The sequence below is a fragment of the Phoxinus phoxinus genome (genome assembly GCF_949152265.1).
Source record: "Phoxinus phoxinus genome assembly, chromosome: 2".
NCBI classification, from domain to species: domain Eukaryota; kingdom Metazoa; phylum Chordata; class Actinopteri; order Cypriniformes; family Leuciscidae; genus Phoxinus; species Phoxinus phoxinus.
The window spans coordinates 20,332,651-20,348,953 of NC_136877.1; the positions used below are offsets into that span (position 1 = coordinate 20,332,651).

The following is a 16,303-nucleotide window of genomic DNA, read 5'->3' on the forward strand; positions in this document are numbered from 1 at the left end:
TATATATAATTAACTGATTTTTATACTGTTGTGCAGTAGGTTTGGCACTAAATTTGTCTTTTAAACAGTTTGACATTAAATATTGGAATATGCTTTCAAAATTGTGTGCATTCATTGTGATTTTGTTACATTTATTTGAATATAATTGATATACCTTTGATATACTATACATACGCTGTAAATGTTAGAAGCACTTTAGTATATGTAATTATCTTTAATTAAAATTCTGCAAAACTACCCCTGCTGTAGGCCATTGCTTAGAAAAAAGTTTATCTTTCAAATGTAATTTTGAATCAGTCTAATCAAATATAAACATTTGTGTCATTGATCATGTGATCTCGTTTTTGGATGGTAACCACACAGAGGAGTCTTGTTTTTAAATGTGATTTTATAATTTAATTAGAATGAATACATTACAGCCCAAATATTAAATATTTAAGGTATCTATCCCTACAGCCGGAACCAGAAGAGATCTGTCATCATTTACCATAAATGGGCAAGTAAGTGTGACGCATCTGTTCAGCTGGGTTGTTATTGGCTGTGACTTTATCGCAGAGCTCGCTGTGATTGGACTATCGTTTAACCCATATAAAACGGCGCTTCATGTTACAAAGCATGTTTTGGTGTTATTATTGCGTTAGTTATACATAAAGTTAACTATAAAGTGTCTCTATGTTGTGAGAAATTGCTCCTTTACTGAGATCCCTACCCTAACCCTAAGCATGTCTGCTCATTTCAATGAACTACAGGACAATGTTTCCTGTTCCATTGATAGAATGACAAAGATATCTGGGTAATGTAGTTTAAAACGTTTAGTAATGAAACAATAAATGTTAAATAAAGAATAACTTTAATGGACAACTGGATATCTAAATTTGTTCATTGTGCAAACGTTTATGACATATATGAGGGACAGGCTGAAATTTGATAATTTACTGTGAGTACTTTAAAAATAACCTTTATGCCAGCTTTCCGTATAAGTCAGAAAACTGTGCACAACAGTATTTGGTAAACATAGCATAAGCAGTTGTCCTGCTGATTTTCTCTTTGATACACTAACCGGACTGTGAGTTACAGCCATTTGAAATGTGCAGTTTTTTGCTCTTCTGGGGGCCGTTGCTGGGCCCTTGGGGGTGGAAGTGCAGTACAATCTACACACACTATTACTATTACACAGGAATAATGCACCATTCAGTAAAACAACAAAAAAACATTGCCAACATTTCCTTTTCACCCCCTCTGATTGCTGCTTATATGCCCGACATCAGTAATGTCTATGCTTTCATTTTAAATGCAGTAGGCTAGTAGATGTACTACAATGATCAACATGGATCATCTTCAATTATGCTTGAAGTGTTTATAGCAAGATAGCCACTGCAGCCTCTTGTTATTCACATAGCTTCCCTTTATTTCACTGCAAACTGCTTATACATGCAAGTATGTGCAACTTTTGTTGCATTGTTGTCCCAAATATCACTAACCAGATCTAAATGTGTATGTCCTAAGAAAAAGAATCATGGTAATTAATTACATGTAGTTGTTTTAAAATTAAAATTTAAAATTGTAGTTGTTTTAAACTAAACTAAAGAAATAAGAAATTAACATTTCTCAAATATATATATTTTTTTTACTGTACCAAACACCACTTTCAATACACAATATTCACCATACTTTATTACACAATACTTTATTGGAGGACACAGCATAAAGTTGATAAAGTAGCATAAAGACAATGAGATTCAAGATAAATAAAAATGTGTTTTCAAAAATACATTAACATCATATTAATCCATTCACAGCTGCTGAGCCACAAAATGAGTGCCAGAGAATCATATTCAGTCACCTATGATACAGAAAACAGATTTGATATTGTGTTGGAAAATAATGATTCATTATCACAGCTAAACTGGTTTCTTGCTCTTCCCTGTACATGTCTCTATCATGTTCATGTTCTTCTTCCTCGTCTAAACAGTTTGTTCAGGTGTACCCTACAGTACAACAGAAGAACAGAAGATGTGATCACTGATGTGGTGTAGCTTTTTCTCAACCAGAGGAAGAAGTCTCAACATCCCATTGTCAGGCGTTCTCCAGTCCTGGTCTGAAAGTAAAGCAAAAAACACAAACAATACAAATTAAGTTGTTTAATGGACAGTCATGTCAGCTTTATGGCTATGTTTACACGTGGAAGGCTATTTTCATAAACGGACATTTCACCCCTCTTCGTTTTAAAAAATAACATCGTGCACACGAACCCGTGTATATGCCGTCCAGAGCATGCCAAACCTGTAGGTGGCAGTGTAACGAGAAGCTCAAGCCCACGTTAGCCAATCAGAATCCCGAAAATAGTCACATACTGTGACGTCAGTTTACATGCAAACGTGCAAACAAAGTTTTCCAAAATCTCCACTTTGGCCCGAGTTCTTAGAAATAATCGTTTTCTGTGATAAAAACTCGGTTTTCGTGTAAATGAGAGGCCAAACCGCAGGGAAATATCTGTGTCTTCACTTCGTGTAAACGGGGCCTATGTTCTGCGATATATTAAGCAGTGATGGGCTACTCTGGCCCTTAGCGTCCACTGTCCTGCAGATTTGGCTCCAACCTCAAACCCTCCTGCCTATTGTAAGTAAAGCTGAAGATTTTCATATGTGCTCGATTAGGGTTGGAGGAAAACTCTTAACCTCAAAAAGGAGAACGCTAAAGGGCCAGAGTTGGCCGTTCCTGATTTAAATTTACAAAGCAGCAGTCAGTACATTATATAATATACACATTGAAGTATTTTATATATATATATTATATATATATATATATAATATTTCAGCAAATAATATAAGCTAAGTACTGAACAAAACATTTTTTACCCATATCAACAGCAACCTATTTTAAAAGATCTTTAAGAAAGGCATGGTCTCTTTTGCCTTTGCAAGTGATGCTTGATTTTTTTCAAGACAACAAACTCTTCTGTCACTAGTTTCAAGAGCTTCACTTGGTCAAAAACCAAGTGATAACCTGTACAATGTAAAATTGTCAAAATCAAATTATGTACTACATATTACAGCATTGTTTCAATACAAGACATACCAATGGACTCGCGCACCTTTCTGTCTTCTTTGGGCAGCAGATGTTCCTTCCTCACCCGAAACAAAGGACTTATTCGATTAGCTTGTGTTGATATAAGGACTGGTCTTCCTTCTCTGCTGTAAAACAAGAAAGTCTCTACTTACTCTATGTGCAATTACTATTGTTCTTGAAACATAAATTAAGACAGTTATAATTTACCTTACGATTCAGGAGAGAGCATTTGATGAGTAAATACTGATTGAAATATTCTAGAAACTTTACCTGGGAAGGGCTGATCACGGCAAGATCCGCTGCGAATCACTAGCAGCTCTTGTGAGGGTTGGCTCTTAAAAGAGCTGTTGAGTTTGATGTTGTAGAGATCTAAAAAAAAGGACAAAGTAATCCTGCAATACAGAAAGTAAGGTCATTTTATTACATTACATGCAAGCAGTCAGTTATACAACTGTAGGATTTATTTCTGTAAAGAGTGTTGCATAATTAAATGTTAAAAGCATTTTTATGTTATACGTTCACTGATATGTTGGCATTTCTATGAATAAAAGTATGTCTTTAATAGCAAGCAATAATCATATGAACTCGTTTAAAAATAACATGATTTACATGCAAACGGGACAGTTATCAGCAGTGTAACTGATCTGATTACGACAAAATAATCGAGTATCTGATGTCATGTGACAAGTCAGATTAGCTTTTCCACTCTTGCAAACAGAGGTAGGTTATGAGGTGTGGAGAGACATCATGTATCATTGGACATTGGAACATGAACAGACAGGGACCAATTTGTAATCATTTTAATGAATACAATGCAATTAATATAAACTTTCTGACAGTGTGTGGGACATCAGACTACTTTCCAAGAAGGGGCGCAACTGATTTACAAATGTCGCGATAAATATGTACAGGAATTGAGGCAGTAGCCAATGACAGCACTAGGAGTAAAAGCTGCAGGATTATGTACGAGTATACAAATATGTACTAGTATTGTACGAATTTGACAACTTGTTAAATCTTGTGAATTATTAAGACTTTGAGACTGTTCATACTGATTGGGCTTTGGGTTTTGTAAGAACAGGTTTAAGAAACAACAAATGCTTGATAAAATGTTTGATTTAGGGTTAAAACCAACACATACGTACCATTGCGAATATTTGTCTTTGCAGCGGTCCGTCTCCTCCGTTTACATGTCCTCAAACAATAATGGGCTGACTGAGTCCGAAAGGCCCTTTTGGTCTTTTCAGCTGAAAACAGAGAAAATAAAATATCATTATGTATAATATATAGGATTATTTAAAGGAAAAAGTACTGATTTTCCTTACAAATATTGGATGTTACATTATTAAGCATTAAAAGCATGGTAGGTGTTGTGGTTAATATGCATAATTTACTACAATTATCACTTTAAAACTACCAATACTGAGGTAAAAGCATGGTAAGTTTTGTGATTGCTGTCCTTTACTACCCATCACAGTAAAACTAAGGTTACTGAGGTAAAAGCATGGTAAGTTTTGTGGTCACTGTGCATTTACAATAAGTACCACATTAAAACTACCAATAGTGTGGTAAAAGCATGGTAAGTTGTGTGATTACTGTCTTTTTACTACACTTATCACAGTAAAACTAATGTTACTGTGGTAAAAGCATGGTGTTGTTTTTACTGTGCTTCTACTACACATACAACTTTGGAACTAATTGTACAACTTAAAAACCTGATATGAATATGATTAACTGATTGAAGGTCTACTCTAGGCCTACTGTATAGCACATCACGTGACAGACAGTGTTTAATCACCATAGAAACCATTTTCATAGAAAGCAATGAAACGCAAAGCCTCCGTGGAGATGACAGATATAATGCAGTGACTGAACTTGAGCTAATCTGATTAATTTCGACACACAGAAAATACATTATATCAAACATTATTAGGACAGCGTATTTACGACTACTTACCAACATCTGGCACACGTGAACTGATGCCAAATATCGCGAGGTGTTCTGAATGAGACTTCTTCAGCGCGATTTCCTACTAATAAAATGTTTTTTTTAAAATATCAATAAACAGCAAAGCAATCCAGCTTCCCTGGCAATAAGAACGAAATAATATAATTAAAATAAATACATAAACCATGATAAGATCTCGTGAATAAATGTTGATTAAACAGCTTCTCTACTGCAGCCCGATAGGGAGATAGAATCGTGCTTTGATCACGAAAGATGCTTCCCATTGAAACACATTAGTTTAAAAAACGTGCTGGAATTACGAAAATAACGAAATAAACGTGCCCGTGCCACGAATCAATAGATTAAATTACGTGACCATATCACGAACTGCCGTGAGACTGGGTTGGTGTGTGTGTGTGTGTGTATTCTGACTAGTTTACAGGTTTTTTTATTTTATTTTATATAAAACACTACTTTCACCCAACTGAAAAATTAAAACAAGGTTAAATGGGTACATTTTCTATAAATATTTTATTTTCTGACGTAGCCTACAGTTCTTGTTAAAACACACTAGACATGCAAATTCTGTGCATTTTGGGCACTTTTTGTGTGAAATCATATGTATCCATCAAAAGTGTGCTTTCACTTTAAATGATGTTTTATAAACAAAGTTCGGGAGGAGCACAAATAACCAATCCAATCTACTTGTCATCAAACAATTACATCTTTCCTAATCAGCATGACAAGAAGCATATATATATATATATATATATATATATATATATATATATATATATATATATACACTCTGTCAACTCACCTAACATTCATTGACAGTTTTTCAGCATCCCTCTCCACCACCCTCACTCTTGGCTCTTTCTTTTACAGCCAGGAATACGGGGGGAGTACCCTGGGTACCCTGAGCTCTCTCCTCGGACAGCACGCCAAATACGCTTTTATTCCATCTGACTTATTTGTAAGTGTGAACTCGTGAATTGAGCGTGAGCAGCGCGGCAAAAATATGCGCCGAAATCCCTGCTTCTCTGCTGCTCACGCGACGCTCCTGCTTGATGCTCACGCGCTGCGCCCCCTGGTGTGAATGCACTCATTGATTAACATGCACGCCGGAAAAATACGCGCTGCTCACGCTTGTGGTGTGAAACGGCCGCAACGCTTTTTCTGTCAGTGGTAGAGTAGGCTACTGGCTACATGCGAGAAGTAGCGGTACGCAAGAAAAAGTGTAAGTACGCATACTAGTAAAATGTAGAAGTGCCGGTGAGTACTGCCCCACTTTGAGCATTGTTTTTTCTGAATTACTAAAATACATTTCTCAAAACCATCACCAACTTTCTCAAAACCTTAAACACAAAACCAAATAGTCAACTATACGTTCAGAGAACATCAGACTCTTCTGGCAAAATCCAACAATTGCCTCAAAACCTTTTTATCTGAGCGCATGCAGTTACAGAAAATATGTAGGCTATGTTATAACAGTAAACAAATGTTGCATGAATTATGTAAAAAAGTATAGTACTTTGTATGCACTGCAAGTATAGTAGTATTGTACTGAGTATTGTACTGAATATTACTGAATGTCTGAATATTCAACACTTGCATACTGTCAAAATACAGTAGTCCAACTGCAAAAGCCAAAAAAATAAAATAAATAAATACTCATGTCACAGTACACTCAAAAGAGTCATTCCTTAATTATATCAAATATTTGTGTTGGGTCAGGCCTGATAACTTTTTCTACATCACAGGCAGTGTTGTCTCTTGCCAGGCAAAGGGGAAAACCCTCTGCTGTGCCAGATCCAGCTTTGACAAAACTGTCCACACCTTGCTCTATCTCGTCCTCGTCCTCGTCCTCTTCCTCCTTAGTGTGAAATGTGTTTTAGTGAGTGAGAATGTGTTTAGAGTTTTGCAAAAAGAGTGTGGTCCCACTTTATATTAAGTGGCTTTAAGTACTATGTACTTACATCAAAAAATAAGTACAATGTACTTATTGTGTTGAGTGTCTAACTACCTGCACCTGTTTAGGGGTTTACAGAAATAGTGCATTATTGTGACAAATTGGTTTAGGCCTTGTTTCAGAGAAAGGGGTTTAGTGTTTTAGCAATTCAGAAAAACTGTAAAATAGAAAAACGTTGTTTTGATTTATAATAATATTTGACAATATTACTGTTTTTAACGTATTTTTCATCAAATAAATGTAGCCTCGGAGAGAAGAAACTTGTTTTTTAAACATTTTTAACAGCCAAGACAATAGTTTTCTAAGGACGTCATCTAGGTGTTGTTCACTTGCTGTATAATAAACACTGAGTATTCTCACATTTGACTTATTTGATGTACAGCTTTTTGCACACTCTGTAGCTGGGAAGTACACATATCTGGACATGAGATTACTTACAGCAATTATATTGATGCACCAAACCAGAGCCGATGAGAAATAAATCCAAGTTTGTCATTGCAGATAATCACCTTTGAGTGAAGGGGAGCAGGGTAATCATTTTTATGTTAAAGAACTGCGAGCTAAACATTCATCACATGCTGTCAGGCTGTAGCATGGGTAATAAACTCAGCCGTGAGGAGACAGCATACATTTATTTTAAAACATTCAGACTACAGAAAGTTCAGCTTCTCTTTTTTTGGTGATTCTATTACCTGATACAATGAGCATAAAAGGATAAAGGCTATGAGTTTCCCATGATTTAAAAAAAAAATGCAGCTGTCACTTGCTCTCATATACATTTTAAATGTTTAACGAATTTGGTTAGAAAACATAGATCATAATGCCATCTAAAACATTGACAGTCATAGATGAAATAATCAAATCCATTTAATGTCACGTGCGTGTATGTGTATGTGTGTGTGCGTGCGTGTGTGTCAATTTTATAAGATATCTTGAATGGTTTTGTCCTTTGTGTTGTGCAATACAACATACAGAACAACTTTATGATGAAAAGTACATTGAACATCAGCACATCTACAATGAAATAGTTCATATTATCCTGGAGTAGAACATTTATAGGCAGTGGCGGCTGGTGCATTTTATTTTAATGGGGGCTAAACCAAACCCCTGTAGGGGGGTGTGGGGGCATCCTCCCCCAGAATATTTTTTGATTTTCACATACAAACGAAGCATTCTGGTGCATTCTGACAAAATAATAAAGACAAAATAGAAAATTTTCTTACAATGGGGCTGGGGAACTAACTTAATTTATTTGCCTTGTAGAATTCAGCAAGATTAAAAGTGCAAATACATCAATAGAAATTGGGAATTATACACAAATTAACATTCTCTCTCTGTGTCTGTATCTATGGTCTGTATGCGTGTTTGTGAGAGAGAGAGAGAGAGAGAGAGAGAGAGATAGAGATAGAGAGAGAGAGAGAGAGAGAGAGAGAGAGAGAGAGAGAGAGAGAGAGAGAGAGAGAGAGAGAGAGAGAGAGAGAGAGAGAGAGAGAGAGAGAGAATCTTAAACAGGCACACAATGCAGTTTGGCTCCAAAAAGAACCTCTATGTGTGCCTTTCTTCATCCCTTTCTTGCTCAATACCACTGTGCTTTTCTTTGTTCCTCAACTCTGATACTTTCTGCCTAGATTATTGAACATGTCCAAAATAGGAATATACTGGTAATATCTGGATTGGATTGCTTGTATCAGAACCAATACTGACCTTTTTAAAGGATCTGTATCAGTCAGATGTGAGCGATGTAAATCCAATTATGCGAGTGTTTGTCATGTTCGATACTTGCAAACTCGGGAGAAGACTGTTAAAGAACTCCATATAATTGCTTAACTGGATGAAATGTCATCCTCCATTGTGCATATTTGAACTGCTTTGTCAATTTACAGTTGCATTGTCACTGCTGTTTTTGAATCCGACACGTGTACTGCTTTTAAATGTATTTTTATATTATGTTTTGTATAACTTTTTTTTTGGTGTTACATTGGTTTAAATTTATGCTGAACTTTTTATTTATCATGAATTATTGGCTAAGACATTCACTGGGACAAAAATAGGAACGAGTGTTGTATTTTTGTGGAGAAGTGAGACAGGTAAAGAAAACTACAAATGTCAAAAATCGTTAGGCCTATATATATATATATATATATATATATATATATATATATATATATATATATATATATATATTAACACACAGTGCCTTGCAAAATTATTCAGAACGCTACATTTTTTACTTTTACATTTTTTGTTAAATTACTTTAAATTACTTCATATCAATCTACACACCATACATGATAATGACAAAGGAAAAACTGAAATAAGTACATTGCATAAGTATTTGTACCCTTAACTCATAGTTAAAGCACCTTTATAGCCTCAAGTCTTTTTGGGTACGATGTGACAAACTTTGCACATCTGCACTTGGCGATTGTAAATTCCATGTGGGTTTTCATATGTCTTCACTGAGGACAGGCTTGAGACTGACCACTTTGCTATAAAGCACAGATCGGTAGAGTGTTGCAGTGATGTTTGTCCTTCTGTAAATTTCTTCCATCTCAATGCATGATCATGAAGCTCAAGAGTGACCAACAACTTCTTGGTTGGCTCTTCTCTATCGATTGCTCAGATTGGCCAGGAGGCCAGCTCAAGGAAGAATCCATGGTTGTCCCAAACTTCTTCCATAAAGAATGATGGAGGCTACATGCTTCTGTAACCCTCAATACAGCAGATTTTAATTTTCCTTAGTCTTACCAAGAACTGTCTTCATACAATCCTGTCTATGAGCTCTAGGCAGTTCCTTCAACCTCATACTGTACAGTAGCTTGGTTTTTGTTCTGATATGCATTTTCAACTGTTGTGTGCCTTTCAAAATCATCTCCATTCAATTTAATTTGCCATAGGTTTCAAGTGTCCTTTTATTATGGTGTTTGGAGAGAATATTGATGTGGGAACAATAATTTAAAGTAGTTTAACATAAGTAAGCAACAACAAAATGTAAAAAAATAAAAAATAATGGAGGGGTATGAATACTTTGGCAAGACACTATATTCTATATTTTGTAATATAAACATTATATACATAACGCCACTGTTCAAAAGTTTTGGGTCAGGGAGATTTGTTAATGTTTTAGAACATTGCTTATTACTGTTGTTGAAAACATTTACATTACACATAATTCATATTTTTATTGACTTAACACTAAATATATGAAGTCCTTAATTACAAATACATACATAAATCATAATAATTATAATACATATTTTTAATGCGGAATTAGTTTGGTTTGTTATTAAAAAAAGGACAAATATTAAAGATTCAAAGTTATAATTGTATTGTTATGGGTTGACAAGTCAAAATCAAAATAGAAAGTACAACCAGGGACTTGCTTATGTATACTCTCGGGTAGCCCTGTTTGGGAATCACTACTATTCAGTAACAAAGTAACCACTGACTTTAAATTTCACAAATTGAGTAAGAAAGAGAGAGGGCTGGGGAGAGAAAGAGGGGTGCGTAGGTCAAGATCTTAGTTTGATAAGCAATGAAGGATGAAAGTCACTCTCCTTCCTTTAAAACGATATGCCATCTTGAAGGGGAAAAAAACTGTCCCCCATGGACGGAAGATAAATGCAGACGTCAGACAGTGATTGATTATTTGTCAATCAAATGTCTAATTCACCCTCATAGTCTGAGATAATCAATGATAGCTGAAAAATTAACTTCATGAAACATCCTCTTCTTTCGCATGACTAGAGATGTTCAGGATGATGGAAAGAAGACTGGGACCATCCCTCATGTTTGACCTCTTCTCCGGTTTCAGAAGCCTGCAATTCAAATGCGACATCTGACTCTTTGAAAAAGGAATAAAAAAAGAAACAAAAATGACTGTGCAATCATTTTTAATACGATTTCTGAGTGTGAGCATCTATATAATTAACATTTAGAGGGAAGATGAGCTGTGCAGCATATCAAAATACACTGAATGTTTGCTTAGAGTAAATGAGTGGATTTCAGTTGTCCTTCAGAAATATCTTCTAAAATTATTCATACGACAATCTTAGAAGATGTTTCATAGAGTTGTATCATTGTTTTCAGGCCTCAACAAAGACAGTGTCACATCAGAAGAAGAAAAAATCTGTACAAATGAAATTATAATTTCTAGATAAAAAAATGTTTTATGGCTTTGACATTTTAGAGACAACTAATTCTAAAGTGTATTTTCTAAAAGAAGACCACAGTTATGTCTATAGTTAAAATTATTCATAAACCGCAACAATTTTTGTTTGTGTATTTTTGTACACAAGACAAAATGTTTGTTTGTGTCTTGGGTTTCTATTTTATTGTGCAAGTTAACTCAATAGCCCTTATTCCAAAATCACATACTGCATTACATAACAATACAGTCAATATATACTCTAAAACTGTATTATTGTGAAATATTACTACAATTAAACTAATGAAATGTATTGTTGTGATAGCGATGCTGCATGTTCAGCATCATTACTCCAGTCTTCAGTGTCACAAGCTCTTTCAGAAATTGAATATGTTGAATTGGTCCTGAAGAATAATTTCTTATGTTGAAAACAGCTGTGCTGCCTCATATTTTTTGTGAAAACTGTGATAATGCTTTTTAGGATTCTTCTTTGGAAAGTTTATAAGAACAACATTTATTGAATTATTATTAATTGAATATTTTGTAACAATGTCTACACATTTAACAGCACTCTAACCTTTTCACCATTTGTATCACTCTGCTTGGCGACTGTCATGGAGATCGAATCCACCATCTTTTTAAGATTACTACTGTTGTTGTGTCAAATGTAGTCAAATGTAGAAATGTAGTTTTATTAACCCGCCTCGACCTCCCTCTATCCCCGCCTTGGACCTATATATTGTCCTCAAGGCTCTTAAGGTACCCCCTTTCGAGCCGCTTCAGTTGGCTGACTTAAAGCCACTTTCGCTCAAGACCGCACTCCTGCTAGCCCTAGCATCGGTCAATTGAGTAGGCGATTTACAAGCGCTCTCCACGAACGCTTCCTGCCTTGAGTTTGGGCCCAACGACTCCAGTGTCATCCTAAAACCGATACATGGTTATGAACCCAAGGTGCTCTCGACTCCGTTCAGAGCCCAGGTTATTTCACTATCGGCTCTTCCCCCATTCGAAGACGATAGAGACTTGAAACTATTCTGCCCTGTCAGGGCTCTCAGAGTCTATTTAGAGCGTTCTGCCTCCGTTCAGGCAGTCGGAACAGCTCTTTGTATGCTTCGGTGGCCACACCAAAGTTTTCCCCGGTCACGAAGCAGAGATTATCACGATGGATAGTAGATGCTATCTCTTTAGCCTACGCTTCAATGGGCCCTCAATGCCCCATAGGCGTCAGGGCTCATTCCACAAGGGGCATTGCCTCTTCATGGGCATGGTCCAGTGGTGAGCCAATTGATGACATTTAAGCAGCGGCCGGCTGGTCTTCGCCGTCCACATTTGTAAGATTTTACAACTTGGAAGTGCCGGACCTGCAGGTACTAGTCCTTTCTTTATTGAAGGTCTTGGCCCCTGTTGGGCCCAAGCCTCTACATATTCCTTCGATGGCCCCCGACTCATCCGGTCCCCGTTGGATTCTGACTTTAGTTCTACGATAAGTCTCGGGCTTCTCAGTTCCAGGCGGTAGTCAGAGCGAAGTCATCAGCTAATAGCACAGCGTTTTAAAATGGGTTCCCATAGCGTATAGCAACACAATATGAGTGAACCGTTCTCGAAAGGGAACGTACTCGGTTACTAATGTAACCTCGGTTCTCCAAGAGATAAGGGAATGATTTTTGCATAGCCGGCCATGCTATTATGCTGCACGTCGAGGTGCTGTCGCTTCAGTCGATTTAACCTGATTCCTATGGCGAAATGGGCCGCTTATATAGTCAGCAGCCACGCCAAAGCGTCCTAATAGGTTTCCGCGTCCTCGCTGCTTCGCCATAGGTTCGTGCAGTTGCCGCAGCCCAGCCAATCAGCGCGCTAAGACAGCCTGCAAAGTGCTTGCTGTGCAGCTGCACTGCATTTTAAAATAAAGGCTTCAATATTATCGAGAAAATGAGTTTTCCCATAGCTACGCAATACTCTCTCTCAGGGAACCGAGGTTACATTAGTAACCGAGTACATTACTATTCTAAAGTGACGTTTTAGAATTAGTAACAGAGGCTTGTTAAACGTGTTAAACTGTTAAACGTGAGATTTGAATCCATAACGGAAGTAAGTAGTTCTGCACAAAAGAAGGTTTTTAAAGACACTCCATTGTTGTTTATTATTTATTTACTCACGTGTGCCGTCAAAATGTTGTATAAACGCAATTTCACACTGGTAGGCATGCTGATATACAGCTGCTACTCATATGGTTTTGCATAGGCCTATATATATATATATATATATTTATTTATTTATATAACTTTCTGACCTTGAACTTTAAAACAGTATATAGCGTAAAAGAATGCAGTGAATAGAAATAGAGGTACAGGTAGAGCCTATAAAATGCTTGAATTTTGAAAGGCCCCTTTCTACCCTAAAATGTGTCTAAACTCAGGTATTAGTGTTGTATTATTGTTATTATTATGTATTATTTTATTGATTTTTTTTATTATTTTTCTGCATCAACCAAAAAAAACATGAGTGAACAATGTGAGGACAACAGAACTCAAAAAAAGGCCATGTCGGTAGTGCACATCCTGAGGAGTCCTGATGAGATATGAGACTGTCAGGCTCCATTGCCTCCCCCTTTCTCTCTCTCTCTTCTCTCTCTCTCTCTCTCTCTCTCTCTCTCTCTCTCTCTCTCTCTCTCTCTCTCTCTCTCTCTCTCTCTCTCTCTCTCTCTCTCTCTCTCTCTCTCTCTCTCTCTCCCCACTCTGTGACATGACACAGAGGTAGGGGCCTTCGGCTGAGCTTTTCGTCACCCACATCTCCCACATTCCTTCAGTCTCAACCTGAACGAGCACTGGGGCTGTCTATGCTTCTGAGCTCACACCGAGTATTTGATCTGTCAGGTTGTTGCATGTGCACAAACACACACTCACCCTGTCAGTCGAAACTAATATGATCATCAACAATACACGTTACTCATACCGAATAAACATGCCCACACACACGCGCGTTAGCATACAGACACGATTGCATGTTACATCTGAATTATCTGACAGTTAGAAACCCTGACATGTTTACATGCAATCCGGACACTATGCCATAAGTGCTTATTCATTAACTCAATATTACACATCAACATACATTCATATGAGTCATACCTTGTATGTTCAGGTCCTTTTAAGTATGCCTTCTGCAGACAGCCATCAGGTTTCATAACGCTGCCATATGCAGCAAGCTGTCCGTGCTCATTCTGTGTGCTACTTTCCACTCTGCACAAAAACAAAGCAGTAGCAAATTAAACCTCCAAAAAAAAAGGACACACGTAATGACTGGAAGGCCGATTATGAATGTAATTTGATACTTACGACTGATCATACTCAAATGCTTTCGGGAGTTCAAAACAGTTTGCAAAAACAAACTTTTCTTGGAAACTTTTCTCTAGTTGTTGAACACCTTTAAACTACCATTGGTCCATGGCGATTACGTAATAGGTTGGTGTGCCCTGAGACTCCGCCTTCTTTGACATAGTAATATTTCCGGTTCAATTTAAGCCGGGGACACACGTAATGACTGTAAGTCCGATTATGAATATAATTTGATACGACTGATCATGCTCAAATGCGCCGAGACAGAGACAGTTGTGTTCAGTCGGTGTTCACAGTCAGTGTTTAAAATCTATTCCAGTCATTGGAAACAGTCTGGAATAGCATTTATGTCTGAACATTTATTCCTAATCCTAACCCTACCCATAACTTAATATCTTATTTATGTTTGTTTCTAAAGTTAATTTATCTTGATTTAGGAACCTTTAGGTATTTGTAATGGAAAATAATTGTTGCAGTGTAAATGAACATCACTATAACAATGTGAAACTTAACTATATCTGCTCCTGACTGACATTTCACATATGGAAAGGCCGTGGCATTTCCAGGAATGGGGAATGACTTTTAAACTGGAATAACTGGTGAAGAAAGAGACCCAAGATGTAGGGGTGTCTGTAGTAAAGGTCTTTATTTCACTGACGGACTCCATTCGGGTCTCATAGAAGAGTTGGAAGCAGAATTAATCTCGTAGAAAAGAGGAAAAAGACAAGTGAGGTGTTGAATGGGGTGATAACGGTGCTTTTAAATGTGTTAAATTTAGTTTTCTGTGATCTGTATGTTTTGTTTCTCTGTCTATTGTTTGTGTCTCTGTGTGTGTCCCTGGGCGTCTCTCAGTTGGCTGGGTGAATAGTGTGAGTACCCTGGGGTTTTCCCTGCTGTTCAGATCACGCCTTCGCTCTTACAGTTGGCTCCGAGAGAAATCTTGCACCACGACTGGACCCTCATCCACACCATCTTCCTGCAGCCTAAAGCATGGGCCGTTATTGGCACACAAAAGCACACACACATACATCGCACCACAGCCAACAGCCTGGCACAAGTGTCTTAAAGTGTCACTGTCTTTTTCTCTTTCTCACATGCATCTTGCAGCCTAAAGTGGAGAGAGAAAGAGAAAGAGACAGACGACGAGAGTCTGGTTCACTTGTTCACTCGCTAAAGACATGTGTGTGTGGGTGACAGAGGAACTTTGCTGTTGGCTGTATATGGACCAGGAGTAAAAACCCTTTTTCATGCAAATACAAACACATTTATCTGTTTTCGATATTTCATGCATATAGGTGATACCTGGATATTGCACTTTTTTCATATTGCACATCTTACTCACAACTCGTTGTCACTTTTACTTGTTTCTGCTTGTATTGCTCTCATAAGAAGATATTTACTGTTACAGATAACTGTTTTTCAAAGTCAAGGGGCTCCAATTGTATTGCAGTCAAAGTCATGGGGTCCGCAATTTTGCGGGTAATTGCGCACAGACCGCGCGTGTCTCGTCATATCCGTAAATAAAGAAACGTTTCTCTGGCTACTTTGGCGCATATACTGTGTGGGAGTGGCATCGGTTAGTTGTCACAACGAGCAAGCACGGTTGACATGGAGCAAGCTAAATATCAAACCTCTGGCGGATCACCCGTTTTAAAACAAATGCCTAACAGAGGAGAGTCTGCTGGCAAAAAGAGAATGCGACAGAGCTCGTAATAAAACAAGAATCAACATAGGCTTGGATTTTTGGAGATGTGGGGGATTTGAAATGTTGTAAAAGCAACACAGAGATGGCGATTGTATGGTAATGGGTGAGTAAGGTTTTTTTATTTAAC

At 37.3% G+C, this 16,303-nt stretch overlaps 1 long non-coding RNA gene across 1 annotated transcript; it reads right to left on the bottom strand.

Moving 5' to 3' along the window:
* Positions 1-1,495: 1,495 nt before the first annotated feature.
* LOC306994654 lies at positions 1,496-3,443 on the bottom strand. Its single transcript, XR_013796714.1, has 3 exons — positions 3,340-3,443; positions 3,079-3,194; positions 1,496-2,098 (listed from the first exon to the last, which is right to left on the bottom strand). It is a non-coding gene; the product is annotated as an uncharacterized lncRNA (long non-coding RNA).
* Between the last annotated feature and the right edge of the window lie 12,860 nt (positions 3,444-16,303).